The 20,446-nt window shown below is 33.0% G+C and overlaps 1 pseudogene; it reads left to right on the plus strand.

Moving 5' to 3' along the window:
- The first annotated feature begins 16,861 nt into the window (after positions 1-16,861).
- LOC143380529 (small ribosomal subunit protein uS2 pseudogene) lies at positions 16,862-17,685 on the plus strand (annotated as a pseudogene).
- Positions 17,686-20,446: the final 2,761 nt, after the last annotated feature.

Genomic DNA, 20,446 nt, shown 5'->3' on the forward strand with positions numbered 1-20,446 from the left:
TTGAACAACTATTGAGTTAAATGAATATATACTTAATATGTAAAAGAGATGCTTGGAAAATCTTAATGTTTACCATCTACTATCTTGAGGGTGGACTAACCTAAGTCACTTCCAAAAAGTAGGGAATAAGAAACTCTACACTGCATATTCTGACTAACGTTATGTTAGCCAGGTAATAAATGTTAACATCACCAGAGATGTCATGTGAATATCCCATTCTTCTCATTTCATGTCGCAAGAAGGACATTTGTCCAATGTTGTAAACTCTTACAATCCCCACCTAATTATGAGAAAATGAAATGTAAAAATCTATATATGGGAAAATACTACAGAATACCTAGACACTTCCAAAAACTCTCAAGTTGAAACAGCAAAGACTGAGAAATTATCACAGATGTAAGTAACTGGTGAGACATATAGCTAAATGTAATATATTAATGGGCAATGTAAAACAAGAAAAAAGCATATTAAGAGAGGATATTATTAAAAACACCGCCGAAAGTCAAAGCCTGCAATTTAGTCCATAGTTATATACCAACATCAGTTTGCTCATGTTAACAATATGGATACTGAATGAGAGTTGTAATGCACTATTTATGATACCTCTCTAAAAATCAAATATTATTCCAAAATTTTAAAAAAATTTATAAAGATCTGGGTTTTCCTTTTTTTTTTCTTTTTTTAACCTTTATCTGGTTTAGTAGTTGCACAGTTTTTAAATATGTAGATAGAGTTTAGTCTTTCTCTTACACCCCTAATTATCTTCCAGTTAATCAATTCGCTTTTCTCATATAATTTTCCTGTCATGGGTCCATTAATGCATTCTGGATTTGGCAAGAGGCTAGAATAGGATACCACAACATTATGATGAATTCAGACTCCACAGGAACCAGACTGTGCATCACTTCTCTCCCTCCCAGACCATCTGTGCTACCTACTACTAGTGAGTATAGATTCTGATACAGCCACATATTCTAAAGTTCCTATGAGATTATCTATTCATGTGTTTAAAAAATAAATAAAATTTAAGAGAGAAATGCAGTAAGTGCAATATACCTGTAAATGGCTTTTGTGTACTGCTCAACCAATTTTTCTTATTATTTTTAAGATGATGCCAGCTACTCAACAAGATATTTCAGCAAAGAAACAAACTTTAAAAATAAATAAATCTTTGTTCCGCGACTCTTACTTCTTATCAGCATATTTCGTTTAGGAAGACTCTTAGCCACACTTTTCATTCTTGATAAGCTGTTCATCTAAAGTGGGTTGCCAGGGCACCCAAGGTGTCCTTAAAACAAATGTCTGTGTTACTATTCTCTTTACATCAGGGCACGGTCAAGGAAGTGCCATCTCCCTATAGGTTCTATAATTTGGGTCAAATCCTTCAGTATTTATTCCCAAATTGAGAATGGCAAGAAAAATTTAGTGAAATGCATATAGTGAAAAAAGCATTTAGTGAAATGCATATAGTGAAACCAGAAAATTCTGAATACCATCCATCTGCTTCCATGTCCCCAATACCAACTATGTGTTTCTTTTCTCTTTATCCTTTAAAGACCCTGGGCCATTTTCTGAACAGATTTCATACAATCTAGATTTTGCAAACTGCATCCCATGGCGTTGTTCAACATGTTCTTCTGAAGCTCCCAATTATCTGAATTGCTTCTGCAAAGATAAACTTCCACATTTAGCTATTTTGGTTACCCTGAGCTATATAGTTTGTGCAGTAAAGGCCTGACAAATTCTTAATTCTTGAATCCAGTTTCCAAAAATAATAAATTGGTTCACCTTATCCTTCACAAGTCTTTAGTAAGCTTTATTTTAAAAAATGTTTAAATTATCATTAGGAATTCATGTATTTAAATACAGTTGAAATATTTTAATCAATTTCTATTATTTATTCATGTGCAAATAGTCCCACATTTGGTGAGTAAAGCTTAAATAAATTGTCTTCTGGGTCCTTTGACCTGTATTCAGAACTCTGGGATAGCTTTCTTTTTCCTATCAATAATAAAGTTCTCCAGGCACAATTTGGTTATTTCTAGATCAGGGATCATCTATTGCTTCAAATAATGCTGGTTCCTCTTAGCAAAATATGATATGTAGAGATTACCATTCAAGCATACAGTTGGTCATTGTATCTAGATCTTTTCAGTGGGGGGGACCAATAAATTGATAGTTTTGATAAAATACCATAGTTGATTCACACTAAGATTTAAAATCAGGTCTTCTGGGATTTTTAATTCAGCCTCTTTAATTGTATGTGTATTTCTTTGGGGGTTTATTTTTTTCTACTGAATGACCCAACTCTCAATGGCATCAACCTCATTTCTTACTTATTTCACCACACACGAGAAACATAATACAAAATAATATCAATATTACATAGACACAATCATTAATGAAACAAGCTTAAGATTTTTATTTTTTTTGTCCTTACATTAACACCACTAATGTGATAACTGAAAATAATACCTTGGTATATAGTTATTTTCACCTGTTACTTTTTTCTCTTAATACACAGAAATTACTACAATTAAATTTTATAAATGTAAAATATATATAATTTAAAAAAAAAATAAATCCACAAAACCAGCTGCCTTCTGGAAAATTCATCTTCTATTGCTCTCTATCATATGCCACACTATCTTTTACATTTTTTTTTAAAGAGAGAATGAGAGAGGGGGAGAGAGAGAGAGAGAGAGAGAGAGAGAATTTTTTAATATTCATTTTTTAGTATTCGGCAGACACAACATCTCTGTTTGTATGTGGTGCTGAGGATCGAACCCGGGCCACACGCATGGCAGGCGAGAGCGCGCTACTGCTTGAGCCACATCCCCAGCCCCCCTACTCAGAACTATTAAGAAATATCTTTCATTACATTTTCAACTTTTTTGTGTCCCATTTGATGATATAGCATACTTTGTTCTGAAAGTACCATATAAATGAAATGAAGGTGTTTTCTATTCCTTAGATAATACAAATAGATATATTAAAGGTTCTTATGCTTTTATCTATTTTATTTATGTGACTGGAATTCATTGCAATAAATGGAATTGAAAGGTCAAGATAAATGTATGCATGATTTTTAAAGTTTTTTGTTTTCAAATTCAACTTTTTTAGAGACAAGAAATACATTTTGCTTACAATTAAACAATGTATCTAAGTACAGGCTTTCCTATTTCTGCACAAATAGAATATATTATCAATACTTGCATTGTTGCTCACATAATAGTCAACTGGATTTAATTTTAATTTGCATTGATCTTGTTGTAAGTGAGGTTGACCATCTTTTCATATTTTAAGAGTCATTTATATTTCCTTTTCCATAAATTCTATACCATTTCCCCATTTTTATGAAGTTTGGGGGGTATTTTTTTATTTTTAAAAGCTCTTTGTATATTAGGGATATATCTTTTTGTATAAACATAGATTGACAAGCTTTTTTCTGTAAAGAGCTAACTAGCAAATATTTTAGGTTTTGTGGACAATATCATCTCTATCACACCATTGAACTGTGCTTTGCAGCCAAAGATAATACATTACAAAATGAGCATGGCTGTGTTCCCAAAACCAAAATTTATTGATAATAAAATGGATTTACAATTAAATTTTACATGTCATAAAATTTTTTTCTTTCCTTGATTTTTCCTGACAATTTAACAATTCAAAAACCAGTCTAAATTTATTAACTATATAAAAACTAAAAGCAAGCTAGATTTGACCTGAGCACCATGATTTATTTATCCTGACCTAGACCTAAATTAAAGTTTTGTCCATTCTCTAGGAAAACATTTCCTATGTCTTTTTAAAAAAAATTATATCTTTGTCTTTCACTATGCATGCTAATATATAGTTAAAGAATCAATATTTCCATTATTGCAACTGAATTTAGAGTCATAATTAGATAAATTTCTGCATCTCCAGATAATATGAATGGTATTTTTTCATGTTATTTGTTTTAATCTAATTCATATGGAATTTGCCCTATTGTATCATTTATCTATTCTAACAACTTGCATAAAAACTCATCTTTTTCCTGCTGATTTCTGTAACAGCCTTGTGAGTATATACATGAGTCTTTTCAATTGGGTCTACGTATGGAATTTCTATGCCATTTTTTGGTGTGTGCCTATCTTAATATGACACAATCAAATTTAGAAAAGTTTTAAGTATATATTCGAATGACGTAGAACTAGGCTCTATCTCTGATCTTCTTTTTCTGGGGTTTCAAGATTTAATCATAATTGCTTTTTCTTCCAAGTATAATTCTAATCAACTTGCCTGATTCCAGAAAAATTTACCCTGAAGATATTCCTGTTGTGATGATAACATGTAAGGTGCTAATTAGGAGTATTATCTTTTTTATAAAGTTGATTATTCCTATCAAAAAATATCATATGTCTTTTCATTTTTTAAGTCTACTTCTGTGTCTTCCTGAAATATTTTAGGGTTTCCCTTCTATAAATTACCTCCTGTCAAGTTTATACTAAGATTTTTGTTTGATCAAAAGCTTGTTTTCCTTGTTTTGTTATCTTATATATGGTCTCCATTTCCATGTGTTTTCTAGTTGCCTTTTATTTAAGAGTTTTTGATTTTCCTCCATCAACTCTTTAACTTGATAATTTCCCTAATTCTTTTATTGTTTGAAGTTAATCTCATTGGTTCTCCTAGGTGTGTAAATATGTAATCATAAATAAAGTTGGCTTGACTTCTTTCCTTCCAATACTTACAATTGTTTCCTATTTTTAATCAAGTACTTCCAACAAATATTAATATTCATTACACAGTATTAAAAAGAAGTAAAAAAAATAGGTTATTTCATCATATTCCAACTTGGTAAATTTTCTAGTGTATCCCCATTAAGTAAAATGCTGACTTTAGTATCAAAACTTTTATATTTTATGTATTTAGTTATGTTATTATCAATAAATTACAAATGAATTAATGAACAGTGAATTGCCTTATAGTTTCCTACTTCTAATGGAATTACTTTAAATTTTTCCTCTTCATATACTGACAAATAATCTCAATGGGTTTACAAATTTTGAACTGCCCTCGATTATTGTGATTAACCCACTAACTCATAATGTGTTGTTTTTAATGGATCATTGGATTCTGTCTTCCAATCTGTGCATTAATTTTTTCATCAGTATCCATACTGAATGAAATTTATCTGCAGGCAGTTTTGGAAGTCGTTCTGTTCATATCATAGAAAGAACTACAAAGTTACTTTTTTCTTTTTCTATTTTTTTGTGATTATTTTTCACTAGTACTGGCATCATTTGTTAGTAGAAATTATTTCAAAATTACCTGGAAAAATAAGTCTGATACAAAGAACTCTAACTTTTATAAACTTTAAGCCAGATATCTTCCTAGAATTTCAATTTCTACTTGAATCACTTTGGGTGTTTTTGTCCCAGAAAATTATACCCTTTATTGAGATTAGTCAAAAATTTGGAATACTATTGTATGTATTGTGCAACATAGTCTTGTATTTTAAAAAGACCTTTATATTTGTGCCATATATTTTCTCTTGCTTATTTGATTAGTGTTTTATGTAGTTCATTAATTTTGTCAAAGAATCATAATCTGGATATATTTAAAGTTCTAGTGAGCTTTAATGATGTTCTTTATCTTTTTAATAAATCATGATTTTATATTTATTAAGTCTCCATTCTTTTTATTTTATTACGTTATTATTTTGCTATTTTGCTTTTTGGATTCATGCTAAGGAATTTATTTCAACATTTTAATTTTTTTATTAGTTACACATGACAGTACAATGATCTTGACAATTCATGCATTTGAATCAAATGAGGTATAATTTCTCATTTTTCTGATTGTACAGGTTGCAGAATCACGTTGGTCATATAGTCACCTATATACATACAGCAATCATAATGTCTATTTTATTCTGCTGTCCTTCCTATCCCCCCTCCCCGCCCCTCCCCTCCTATCACTTCTCTCTACCCAATCTAATGGGACACACTTCTTTTTTTTTTTTTTTCCTCCTCTCAACATCATACATGTATTCTGTATAATGATGAGGGTCTCCTTCCATCTTCCATGCAATTCCTCTTCTCCCTCCTTTTCCCTCCCACCTCTCTTCCCTATTTAGTGGTAATCTTCTTCTCATGCTCTTCCTCCCTACCCTATTTTGAGTCACCCCCCCTTATATCAGAGAAGACATTTGGCATTTTTGTTTAAGGGATTGGCTAACTTCACTTAGCATAATCTACTCTAATGCCGTCCATTTCCCTGCAAATGCCATGATCTTGTTATTTTTTAGTGCTGAGTAATATTCCATTGTGTATAAATGCCACATTTTTTATCCATTCATCTATTGAAGGGCATCTAGGTTGGTTCCACAGTCTAGCTATTGTGAATTGTGCTGCTATAAACATTAATGTGGCTGTGTCCCTGTAGTATGCTCTTTTTAGTTCTTTTGGGTATAGTCCGAGAAGGGGAATAGCTGGGTCAAATGGTGGTTCCATTCCCAGCTTTCCAAGGTATCTCCATACTGCTTTCCAAATTGGCTGCACCAATTTGCAGTCCCACCAGCAATGTACAAGTGTACCCTTTTTCCCACATCCTTGCCTGCATTTGTTGTTGTTTGACTTCATAACGGCTGCCATTCTTACTGGAGTGAGGTAGTATCTTAGAGTGGTTTTAATTTGCATTTCTCTGATTGCTAGAGATGGTGAGCATTTTTTCATGTATTTGTTGATTGATTGTATATCCTCTTCTGAGAAATGTCTGTTCAGGTCCTTGGCCCATTTGTTGATTGGGTTATTTATTTTTGTTGTTGTTGTTGTTTAACTTTTTGAGTTCTTTGTATACTCTAGAGATTAGAGCTCTATCTGATGTGTGGGGGGTAAAAATTTGTTCCCAGGACGTAGATTTCCTATTCACCTCACATATTATTTCTCTTGCTGAGAAAAAACTTTTTAGTTTGAATTCGCCCCATTTGTTGATTCTTGTCAACATTTTAATTTTTTAAGTAATTTTAAATACTCTAAATTTTCTCTGATAATAAATTAATTTATGATAATTGCTATTTTATGTAAAGTTTATAATGTAATCTATTCTATTACTATATTCAAGAAATTTTAAAATTTTAAACTGAAATTCCATCTATAATCCAAAACATGGTTGAAAATATTTTATTAAATTTTCAGGAAAATAAACTCTTTTAAGTAATTTTAAAATTAGTTAATAATTTAATGGCACTGTGATTAGGAATGCTGCTTGTATCACTTCTATTGTTTGGCTTTTTTGAGGTTTCTTTGGGTACTTAAGGCATGATCAGTTTTATAAATATTACTATTTGCATTTGCAAAGGACGTATGCTGAGAATTAATTTTGTTTATTTGACCTTAATGTATTGAAGATGAACTGTGGGCTTCTATTATGAATGCACTGAATGTCTCTTTCTTACTGTATCTCTGTGTCTACCTATGTGATTCTTGCTTAATAGAAGGTACATAAATGAAAAATGACTATTATACTTTATTGTACTTTATAGTCAATAGCAATATAAAGTTCTCTTTTTGTATTTCTTGTTTGGAATTCCATGACCATGGATATCACTTTCATGACCTCTAATTTCTTTTAATTTGAATTTGCCTAAAACCATTTTTTTTACTTTTAATTTTTCCCAACACCCTTTCTCTCAGCATAATCTTTCCAAACCCTTATTTTAATGTGTCTCACATACATTATAGATTTTTATATATTTAATCAGTAAACTAAAAATTCTAGGTTTCTCTTTTCATAGCTTATATAGCTAAGCTTTTCTATATTTATTTATATGATTGATATATGTAATCACAGTTGTATTATATATGTATGATACAACAATAAAGTCTTTTTACTACTTGATTTCTGGCAAATATTTTATTTAAATAAATTATTCAGTCATTTAAAATATATATTTTATAAAACTCTTACTTTTGTTCTAATAGCTTTCTTGCAACATTTTTACTATAATATCATTAATGTTCTCTTTTTTCCCATTATTCCTCTTGGTTTTCTGCAGTAAGAAATATTGAAATTAACTAGAAATTAGAATCTTTGATTTTCTTTTCCTTCCATCTAGTCCCACATGTGAAGCAATGCATGATTTTATTTCATACTTTATGAAATCTCATCATTTCTTATTTTCATAATCAATTTGAAAGTTTTTCACAGAACTTCTAAGAAATATTAAATAAAGCAATAGATAAAAGTTATGGATTAAAAGTAAAAAGTAAACTATTGGGGTTCCCTGCTGTTTTTGTGTAGTCATGTTATTTTGTCTTATTAATACTCATCATAAAAATTTAAGTTCTTTTTTTTCAGTAGTGAGATTCAGTCTATAAAATTTGAAATAACCAACCATTTGCCAACCAAGAAACCATGTTCTACTTTTAAGAAATAATTTTTTCCAGACTAAGCTAATTTCTAAAAACTGCATTGGCAATAAATACATTCAAATCTCTTAGGATACTCTTATCATTTTCTCAAGAATCTATAAAATCTCATTACCTGTTAATAGAGTTTGATGCAGATAGAAGAAAGATAAGTGTATCACAAATCACTTAGTGATGAGATCTCAAACTGAGCCAATTATTGATTCTTAACTTCTGTTTACTCTACATCATGTTTAATTATGCCAATTTCACTCTATTTACTTGGTGAGCTGTATTTGAATAGTAACACCTGAATTGAAAGAATGATCCAATTCTTTTTCCTTGAGATTAAATGGCACTCTTTTCAACATGAAAGTGATACTTCAGTTAAAAATGAAGGTATTTTTCTACATTATTTCTGAAGAAATAAAAATATCACACATAGACTAGTAAAAAATTGGAAGCTGTATTTCTAAAAATAAATATAACTTTCAGAAAACCATCAGACATCATATATAAAGTGCCATAATTAACATACTGTGAAAATTTATCTTCTAATTTTCTTGAAAATAACTATTAAAAAGAAACAAAATAGTAAAAATTAGTGTACTGCATTACTGATCAGTAAGATTGAGGGACAACACATTGAAAAAAATATTTTCTCAGCCTTCACAGCTTCTGAAGTGAGATCATAATTCTAAATGTACAAGCTAAAAATCATAAAACCCTCTGAAAAAATTAGGAGAAAATATATATGTATGATATTATATTAGGCAAAATTTAATTATCTAATAAATAATAATATAGTAACCATAAAAATTTATAAATTGGCCTCCAACAAAATTATAATTTCTGGCTTCTGCAAGATATTGTCAATAAAATGAAAAGGTAAGACACAGATTTAAAGAATACGTTCTCGATGCATATGTCAGACAAAGGACATTAATCCAAAATATATACATGATTCTTAAAATCCATCAACAGACAGGAGATTCAATTAAAAATTTTGCAAAAGGCTGAACAGATACCTCACAAAGAAGAAATACAAACAGCCAATAGCAGTACATGCTCATCAGTAGTCATCAGGGGAGTGAAGTTCAAAAAAAAAAAAAAAAAAAGGTACCACTACACCACTACACACCCACTAAAATGGCTAAAATTTAAAATCCTGACAATGCCCAAGGACAGAGATTCTCTGATTTGATTCCTTGTTCTAGTCTCAATGTGGATCATTCCACTGCTTCCTAAATCTAGGTACTCTGCTTCCAATAAAAGATGAATTGATGAGGAAATACATTGAATGATCAGTAAAAATTGAGCTCTGATTTTCAAACATTGCCAACTGAGGCAAAGCTGCAACCTCAGGTTTCTGTACCCATTGCTAACCTTTGGCCATCGTATGTCACAAGATAAGAAACCATAAATTTTCTTGCAGTTGCTGATAATAAGTGAAATGAACAAGGAATTTTTTTTAAAGTAATTCTCAGGAAGACAAACCACATTGCTTTTTTTTTCCACGTGGGAATTGTCCTTCCATTGACTGTTTTGTATATTTTTCCTTTACCCTTCTTAAAGACATCTGAAGATTTTCACAATGAGAGACCTCTGAGATCTCTGCCATTCCATGCATTTGAAACTAGAAAAAAGAAATAGCCATAGTCAATGGTCATGGTTTTTAGGAAAGGCAATAGTCATAAAAAAAGGAGGGGGAGGATATTTCTGATGAGTCACAGTTATTATTTATGAAGAGGACATTTCCTGTATGGATAACTTATAGGTTTAGATATCAGAATCCATAACCACCCAGAAAAACCACTGAAATAAACTTAAAGTAACAAAGCCACCCAACACAAAACTAAGTGTAGAGATTCATGAATATATTATGTCATGTTTTGATATTTATTTGATGAAAAAATGTATTGAATAAATGCATTTTGAGTAAATATGCACCAGGAAAATTATTCAATGACTTGTCGGAGAATGTTACAAGAAATCTGCAGTAAATAATGTATGAGCATGCGTATTTGCCAAGTCTCCTTGATTTTGCTTAAAAGAGAGCCTTGTAAAGTGTAGTAGCTCATTAAATATTTACTGAAGAATGAAGGGCATATATTTAAAGTTAAATAGGTAAAATTTTAAAAGACAGCTTCAGGCTGATGATATATAGGAGAGAAGTAATGGTTTCAATTTTTAATAGTCAAGATGATACATTCAAGTGCCATATGCCCAACTATGTTGGCAAAATTAATTTGGATATAAATTAATTCTAGTACATCATGATTGAGGGGGATGGAGAAGAAAAAATGTTGTATAGTTTCTGGTTATTCATAGGGGAAAACACCAATCTAATCAACTTGATAACCAAACTCACTTTTTGTTTATATTTAGCTCTGAAACAGATCATTCTTAAACCATTCTATATTCCACCATTTGTGAAAATTACCTGAACTGTACGTATATTCAAAAGAGTAACCATTTCACTTTTAATTCATCATATGCCATTACATTACTGGCTCTTAATTTTCTCATCCTAAATACAGAGGCATAAAAAGATTGGCATTTATTTTGAAAGAAGTTTACCATTCTAATTTAGCTTAAATGCCTCATGACCATGATAAAACCATGGATCTGCCTGGTTCTAAGGCTCTATGAATGTGCCTTTTTATTATAATTGTTAAAGAGATAGGCATTCAGGGCTGAGGTTGTAGCTCAGTGGCACATAAATCCAGTGTCGCATGTGTGAGGCACTGGATTCAATCCCCAGTGCCACATAAAAATAAAACAAGATATAAACAAAATACAAATATTGTATCCATCTACAACTAAAAAATATTTTTTTAAAAAAGAGATAGGCATTCAGATCATTTCTTGTGCAAGTTTATTTGACCTTTGCATATATTTTGAGGATCCCATCTGTTTCAACATGTCATTGAAAAATGTTTCATTTTAAGATTACTATTTCCAAATCAACTACATTTTTCAATACAGCTGTTTTTTTTCTTATTTTACCAATCTCACAATATCTTTATTTACTACCTACTCTTTCTTTTCTTCTTTCATTAAATGCTTTTCCTCTTTGTCCTGTTACCACTGTCACAAAAAAACTATTGCTCAAAAGACCAACAATTGATGGCAATTGATGATGACAGTTGACATTTACTCTGGCTAGGACTCTTATCCGTTTCTTTTCCTGTACTTGGCCAAAGCCTTCCCATCATCTCATGCTTTCTAAGAAACTATCTTTTTGTTTTTCGCTTTTAGATAGTGTTTCACAAGGTAACTTTCAATTCCTCCTCCAGAGGTTCTCTGCAAGCTTTTCAGTTCCCAAGTTTGCATTAAAAGATTGGAAAACCAAATTTTTGCCCTCTCTACTTCACAGTGTTCCTGCATGCAAGTGTCGTCAATCTCAGTATAAAAGCCCCCCCCCACCTCAATATAGGAAGCTAACATGCTAGTTGTCTTTCCACTTATTTGGGTGTTCAATGTAATGAAATATTTAGTTTGCTAAAAGCTTTCTATTTTAAGTTGCCTTATTTAAAAATATAAAATTATTTTCCAAAGAAATTATTTTCACAGCAAAAAATGAAATTATTTTTTTTTTAAATATATTAAACTTCTTCACTGTGCCTGAATTATATTTAAACTTGCAGCCTACTTTGGAAAACAATTTGAACTGTTTCAGAACTGTAGAGTATAAAATATCATTGAAATAGAACAAATTAATTCATCATCAAGATATTAAAGATACTTAAATGGTGACATGAAGCAACATATTTTAGAATTACAGAAATGAAAATAACGTAGTTCAGTACTGACCTCTCTAAATTACCCAAAGTTCTCCCTTAAAATCTTAATTATTAACTTTGGTTGTAACTCCATCATGTCATAAAACAAGAATCAAAACCTCACAGCATTTTGAAGTCAGAATTTTGTGAGATTTTCTTCAATATTAAATCTGTCTTCCTCTTATCATTTGTCACTACCTACTTTAATTCTACTTTTGCCTTCCTATGTGACACCACACAATTTAGTAACACTGAGAATTTTATAACATTTTTCCTCTCTTGCTGCTGATTAAAGACATTAGATTCATCTTGATATAAAGCCTTTAGCATCGTAAAAACTTCCATTGGCGCCCACAGTTCAGTCAGCATGGGTTGCTGATGAGCTTTTTTCATTTCTGTTTATTAATTTAAATATTTGGGCTAACTGAAGGCAGAGACAAGAAAATGTGCTAAAGAGAGAAGGATGTTGTGCAGGAATATGGTTCTTTTTCAGTTCAGCATTTGCTGAACTGGGAGAGTAGCAGATTTTCTCCAGGTCTCACCTGCTCAATAGTGAGCTCATTTCTTCTTTTACAGACTAAAATATTTTGTACCTTGGAAAAAATTTGATTTTGATGTTGAGATCAGTGATCAGGAGCACTCTAATTTAAAAGATCTGTTTGGCCATTATCAGTGTTTGAGACAAATTATTCTAGTTAACTGGAAAAATTGTGTTATTATTAATTAGTTAATTGATGTCATGTAATGTGGTTAAATGTCAGGATCTGACTTTTTTTTTTCCCAGTTAACTAAATTGAATAATCCCCTTTCCACCCATGGCTGATTAAGTGAGGGGAACTGATGTGAACACTTTTTTACTCACATCCTCATTCTTAAATCTGCCCCATGACCACTCTTTTCTATCTCTTTTCTGGATAGACAGTGGTTATTTCCTTTGAAGTCCACTTATCCTTGTTGTAGATTCAGACTGCCCTAAGACAGGGATTACTGGCTCTAATTTGTTGTTGTTTGAAGCAAAAACTTCAAAGAGGATCAATGCTGCCAATTCTCCAGTGAAATGACAGGTTTAGGCATATTAATAGCTCCAACATGACAATAATTTGTTGCCAGGTGTACAGGTGCCCAGTAGCCAGTTGGGATTTTCTGTACATACAGATGTCACCTATGGTGGTTCATATCCAGATCTGACTTTCTGCCAGACCATTTGCCCGTCAGGGTGCAGAATGCAGAATTGCTGACTGTGTGAACAGAATGTGAACAGAACAAGATGCTGGACTTTACTGCTAGGCAGCTGATCTAACATAGAGATCAGTGGTACATAGTTCCTGAGGATATGGCTGAGAAGGAACATGCAGTCACGTCCAAGTGATAATAGGGGAAAGAAAGAGAATAAGATCAGAGAGTAGGAAATGAGAGATACTAGAGGAAGATGTAACTATTGGCAAACAATAATGCTCTCCAAAAATTACAGCAGGGTTTTCTGGGTTGGTTGTTCCAACTACAGACACACTCAAGTTGCTTCTGAATCGAGGCTATCCTTAGTCTGTTAGATATTATTGAAACTTAGAGCCGGGCTCTTCTGTCATATGCTGTAGACCTATCCATTGGCTCCCTCAGAAAATCCTCTCCAGTTTAAAAGAAGGTTGTCATAAAATATTTACTTGCCAGTACCCACATCGTGAACTAAGACAGTGTTTAGAATTGAAAGGACATAGAATTTTAAATCTGAAAACAGTGTTGGATTCATATTTTGCCAATTACTAGCTGTGAACAATTTAGTTAACCTCCACATACCTCAGTTTACTTGGTTACTGGTCTATAAAACAGCTGAGCCGAACAACTAATACTCAGAGGTGTTTGTAACACACACTCAATAAATAACAGCTATTTAGTTCAATTACACCTAATGTGAAAATAGTTTTCTAAAGAAATGGAAATGAGGAAATCTTCATGACCTTGGCTAAACAAATATTTCTTACATGGGAAGCCTAATTGATTAACTTTTGTAAGTCAACTTATTCTGCAACCTCACTTAATTCATTAATTCTAATACCTGTTTGGAGATTCATAAGGATTTTCTCCATTCATGATCCTGTCATCTACAAATATAGCAATGTGTGTGTGTTAATTACCCATCTATATATTTTTCTTGCCCTATTTCATAGCTAGACCACATGTACAAGTTCAAATAGCATCTGTGAAAACAAGCAGTTTTGCTTTCCTCCAATGCTATGGGTGAAATCTTACTTTATTAAGTAATAGTTCTACATAGATAGTATGTCTGGACTCTTAAATTTTGGGCTTAATTGCTTATGTGTGATTGTCAACAGACTATGACTAAATGAGAAGATTAGAAGGGCTCAGCCATTCTCAGTGGTCTACAGTGTAAGAATCTAGTTTGAGTAAACAGTTTTAAAAACTTCACAAGAGTAAGGTACAGTGACAAGTTTGTGGCAAAGTTTGTGTCTGGATTTGTGCATTCAAATATTTGTATGTTTAGATAATAATGAAAAACAAATATAATTCTGTATCACATTTGATACAGCGCATACTGAACTCTTCAAAACTCAACAGTAGGAAAACAAACAATCTAATTAAAATTGGGCAAGTAACAAACTTCACAAGAGAGTTTTCAGAGTAGGCATGTGTGATACGGGCAGTATCATTAGCAATTACGGAAGTGCAAATCAAAACCAAGGTCAGAAGTTACTACACACCTATTAGATTAAAATTGATTGTAGTGGAAATACACAGGGAAGACAATTTTAAAAGTATGTAAACTACTTATGTGCTCAATGACGTTGATGAGGAAGCTGATGGACTTGTGTCTGACTTTTTTATCAGCCTTTTACAGGTTCATTCCTGTACTGAGTACATCAGTAATATCTTCCTTTTGAAAGTTTTTTTAAAAAATATAAATTTATATAAATATACAAGTATGTTCATGCACTATACATGAACATTTTTTACTGTTTATTGGATTTTTTGCCCACCTATAATTGAGCCTCTTGAGTTCTTTATAAATTCCAGATATAAGTCTTTTGTAAAATATATAAATATTTTATTCCAGCCTCTGGTTTGCTTCATCTTGTATTTAACAAGTCTTTTACTTCTTTCTTTTTGTTTCATAATCAAAAAAAAAAATGCCTGCACAAAGTATTTCTATTTCACTTATGTTTTTATTTAGAAGATTTTTGTCTAGCTTTTATATTTGTATCTAATATACATTTCAAGTTAATTTTTGTACATGGCAAAAATTAAGAATCTAGGCTTCCTGCCCCCACCATATGATTGTTGAAGCTCCAGCACTTTTTGATGAAAACACTTTTAAGCCAGGCACAGTGGCCCATGCCAGTAATCCTACCAGCTCAGGAGGCTGAGGCAGGATGATGAAAGTTCAAAGCCAGCCTGAGCAACTTAACAAGACCCTGTCTCAAAATAAAATATGAAAAAGGGCTGGAGTTGTATCTCAGTGGTTATGTGCCCCTGGGTTCAATTCCTGGTACCCAAACAAAACAAAACAAGAAGAATGAACTTTCATTCCCTCATTAAATTTCCTTGTCATTTTGTCAAAAAGTTATTTACCAGATGTTCATGGTTTGTATCTGCATTCTCTATTCTGTTTCATTGATCTATGTATATACACTTACTTTTTTTAATTTTTTTTTTTTAGAGAGAGAGAGAATTTTAATATTTACATTTTAGTTTTCGGCGGAAACAACATCATTGTTTGTATGTGGTGCTGAGGATCGAACCCGGGGCCGCACGCATGCCAGGCGAGCGTGCCACCGCCTGAACCACATCCCCAGCCCTATACACTTACTTTTAATAATACATTGTTGCAATTACTCTGTTTCTTTACTACATCATGAAATTAGGTATTAGGGCCAGCGATCAATCTTTGTATATAAAAATTTATTCAAAAAGACCCTTTTCCCCTTGCTTTTTTTTTTTTTTTCTTTCCCCTTGGGCTGCTTTCCACATATAAGAGCAAAACCGAGTGATTGCAGTAGAGATACTGGATATCACTCAATCTAAATTATTTACTATCTGACCATTTAAGGAAACGTTACCTGATCCTTTCTCTACTAAATTTTAAACTTTAATAAATTTTCACTTGGTGATATTTACTTCATAACATAGCTACTCGATTTTTGTAGCTGATCCAAATATTGATGACAAAATATGAAATTGATAATAACTAAAATAGAAAAAATGCATAAGCTAGTTAATGTATGATTTATTAATAATAAGAGGTTATAATTAACAATAATATAAAGATGACCAAATTTAAAATGAATATATGAAAAAAAATCAAATGCAAGCAGAACAAAGATTATTATAGGACATAATAGCAAGCAAAATCATTATATTTCCCAATGCTTTGAGATTTTAGTTAAACTAGTACTATAATGGACAATTTTGGCAACCTAAATGGATTCTACTTTCCTCAATATGATTTTTTTTTAATGTATAAAAGTGCATAATATAGTTCCATTTATTTGATTTAGTAGCCTTGCTGTTAGGAATGTGTCCCTAAAATGCATTCACATTTAGAGAAAATTCCATATCCGTGGCACTACTGCCACATCATTTATAAAAGTTAAAGAACAATGCTTTCCATGCTACCCAGGGAGGGAGCCCTACAGCGTTGTTCTTGATTTCCGTCCTAAGAGGGAAACAATGTCCAGAGCCCTTAATGTCCTGCAAATGAAAGAGAGGATGTCCTCAAATTCCCTGCAGCAAGAACCCATTTAGGTGGCACCAACCTTGATTTCCAAATGGAACAAGATATCTACCAAAAGAAAAGCGATGGCATCTACCTCAGAAATTTGAAGTGGACCTGGAAGAAGCTTCTGCTAGCAGCTCCTGCCCTTGTTGCCCTTGAAAATCCTGCTGATGTCTGGGTCATAGCCTCTAGGAATACTGGCCAGCGGGCTGTGCTGAAGTTTGCTGCTGCCACCAGAGCCACCTTACTGCTGGAACCTTCACTAGCCAGATTCAGGAAGCCTTCCTGGAGCCACATCTTCTGGTGGTTACTGACCACCAGCCTCTTACAGAACCATCTTATGTCAACCTGCCTATCAGGTAACACAGACTCTCCTCTGCACTATGTGGACATTGCCATTCTGTGCAACAACAAGGGAGCTCATTATGTGGGTCTGATGTGGTGGAGGCTGGCCCAGTTCTGCGCATGCGTGGCACCATTTCCGGTGAGCCCACGCCCGAGGCCATGCCTGATCTGGACTTTTAGGGAGATCCGCAAGCGCAGGTGAAAAAGCTGTGACCAGGGAGGAATTTCAGGGTGGATGGACTGCTTCGGCTCCAGAGTTCACTGCTGGTCAGCCTGAGGTTGCAATCTGGTCTGAAGGTGTCAGGTGCCCTCTGTGCCTAGCCAGCAGTTCCCTACAGGAGACCAGAGTGCCCAGCTGGCCACTCAAGACTGGTCCGAATCTCCTACTGTTCAGGCCACTGAGTGAGTAGGAACAACCACTGAGTGGTCTTGAGCTGCTCTGCAGACACTTATTAATAAGCAAAATGGAAATAAGGTTACAGAAAATAAACATCAGTTTCCTTAAAAAAAAAAAAAAAAACAGTTAAAAAACAATTATTTCCTGAATGTTCAAAGAAAGGGGAATATTTACTCAATAGGATGTTATAATACCATAATGATGCACATTATCAATACTGTAAGTTCCACGTTACCATTTATGATTTAATAACCACTTAGGAATAAAAATGGTTTCTTGACTGTATTCATAACCACAAATTCAAGCTGAAATGGACCCCTGTCTTCAGCAATTTTTGGAATTACTGTTGGCTCACCCTTTAATGCTAGATGGCAATGGCTTCACATACGTACAATTTCTTTGGGAGCAATTTCTTTTAGCTTTCCTGCCTTCCATCTTTAGAATCAGCTACACCAGCACCTGTGTTTCACTCTTTCCCAGAAGAAAGTATCGTTCTGAATCTTCAGAACTAAAATCTTTGCATATTAAATGAATCCAATTTTTAGTCCCATCTCTTTGAAAATTTGCTGCTTCAGATTATAACTTAATAAATTAATCTCCCCAGCCCCTCTAGTGCCTTAACTTCAGCAACTAGCATACTAAGTTCTTCCCATAGAGGGCAATATGTTTTTCCCTTGAATCATTTCAGCGTTCCCTAGAAGTATAGTCATCTGTGCATCCTATTTTTAATTCCTCAACTCTCACTGCTCTTTCCATTTTAATCTTGTTCATTTTATATCATGCTCAAACTGCTCTGAATAAGTCTGTTAATTAATTCTTAATAATTGAAGTCTTTAGCCATACTCTTCCCCCTGTTGGAGTTTCCACGTTGCTTGGTGACTTGCTAATTGCTAAGCTGAAGCCTTTGTACCAGGCTCTCCTCTAGGAGTGGTAGGCATCCTTCCTTCTCTCCTTTCATGACATTCTGCTTGCTGTCTATGTATCTATCATCTATACTTATCACATAGTACTGGGAACATGGCTTATCTATTTTTTTTTTCCTCTCACTAGTACCCAAACTTTTGATGACTGACATTTTTTCCTCTCTCGCTTTGTCACTCATATGATAGATATGTACAAGAGAATGAACTCTGAAACAAAGTAGTTTTGACAAGTTCTAAAAGCAAGCATGCAAAAATAAAAGTGAGACTAAATAGAGTAGTAGCATTTTTACACGTTTTCTTTTTACTAATAATGCTGGTAAGACTAATAGCTGCCATTCACTGAAAGCTTGTCATATACCCCAATCCCGCACAAAACTCTTTGACATTCATAATTTCACCTGAAAATAAGAACCTTCTGAGATAAATTCCTCATGTGTCATTGACAGGTGGCAGAACAAGGTTTTAAGAGGTGAAATATGTTTCCGGGTTACGTATCACTAAATTGGCTAAGCCTGGGTTCACTTGCAGGTCCTCTTGATAAATAGTATGCCTGCACTAAAGAAACACTCTAAGCTGTCTCTTGCTTTATTTCTCTTGCTGACATTATGTGTACTGAAGGAAATGGAGTCCACTTAACACAACATATTTTATGTTTTATCCTATAAATTCAGATAGTATTAGTGGTAAGATTAATATTTTGATTCAAGAGGGCATTAACTCTGTTCTCTCTCAGGACTTTGTGCAGTGATAGGGAAGGAATCAAAAGGCATAAGTTCAGAATAATGAGGAAAATGGAAGAGGGCCAGCTGAGGCAAGAGAATTCATTTTTTCCCCCTAGGACTTAAAAAGTAGATAAATATTGATTGAAAAAGCCGTGTTGGAAAGCTACTGCTGAAAAGATCCAGAGAGAAGATAGCAGCCAAAGAAAGCACAGACTTCCTGATCAGGCTGCACCTTGAAAATATTTGCAACTTGGAAATCCATGTACTTGGAATGCAGGAGGGAAAGATGGTACTGAAAATGGAGTGTCATTCGTATTGGCAATATTTCATGCAGCATTTTATTTTCTTCTACCATGAGAAAAAAAGTAAACTATAGCTTGGTGTTTCCACTGCAGGTTAAAAGAAAAACAAAACAAAACAAAAATCTTCTCCCAACAAATCCAAGAAACTATCTGTGTGAGAATTAAGACAGGTAAAAATAACAGTTCTCAAGATGCTTGAGGAACATCCAAGAAGCTTCAAACCTCAGGAGATCTTCCAGTCAAAAAGAATTCCTATACATCCATTTCAGAGTTGTTCATTTATTGACACATTGTCAAGTGTGAATAGAAAAAGCAAACTGCATATTATTATATCTTGAGCTGCCGTGCAATTTCATGGCAGAGCAATTTCAGAAAGAAAAAAAATAGAAGAAAAGAATTCTAAGATTAGTATGAAACATAAGAGACCCTTCATAGCGAAAGCAATGTTAAGAAAGAAAAAAAAAATAGAGGTGTCACATTTTTGATCAAACTTGTATGTCAAATTTAGAATAATCAAAATAGTATGGTACTGGTATAGAACAGACACACCAGCCAGTGGAACAGAAGAGGGAGCTTGTAAATAAATCCAGATACATATGGTAAATTTATTTTTGACAAGGAAACCAAAGGATCACATTGGAAAAAGATAGTCTCTTCAATAAATGGTGCTGGAGAAACTGGATCTCTACATGCAAAAGAATCAGCCTACAAATAACTCAAAATAAAAAAAGACGTAAACATAAGACTTAAAACCATAAAGCTTCAAGAAGAAAATAGAGGAGAAAAATTTAGTGGCATAGGCATTAGAAAGATATTTTTTTGAATATCACACCAAAGCTCAAGCTACAAA

The sequence above is a fragment of the Callospermophilus lateralis genome, chromosome 14, assembly GCF_048772815.1.
Source record: "Callospermophilus lateralis isolate mCalLat2 chromosome 14, mCalLat2.hap1, whole genome shotgun sequence".
Lineage (NCBI taxonomy): Eukaryota > Metazoa > Chordata > Mammalia > Rodentia > Sciuridae > Callospermophilus > Callospermophilus lateralis.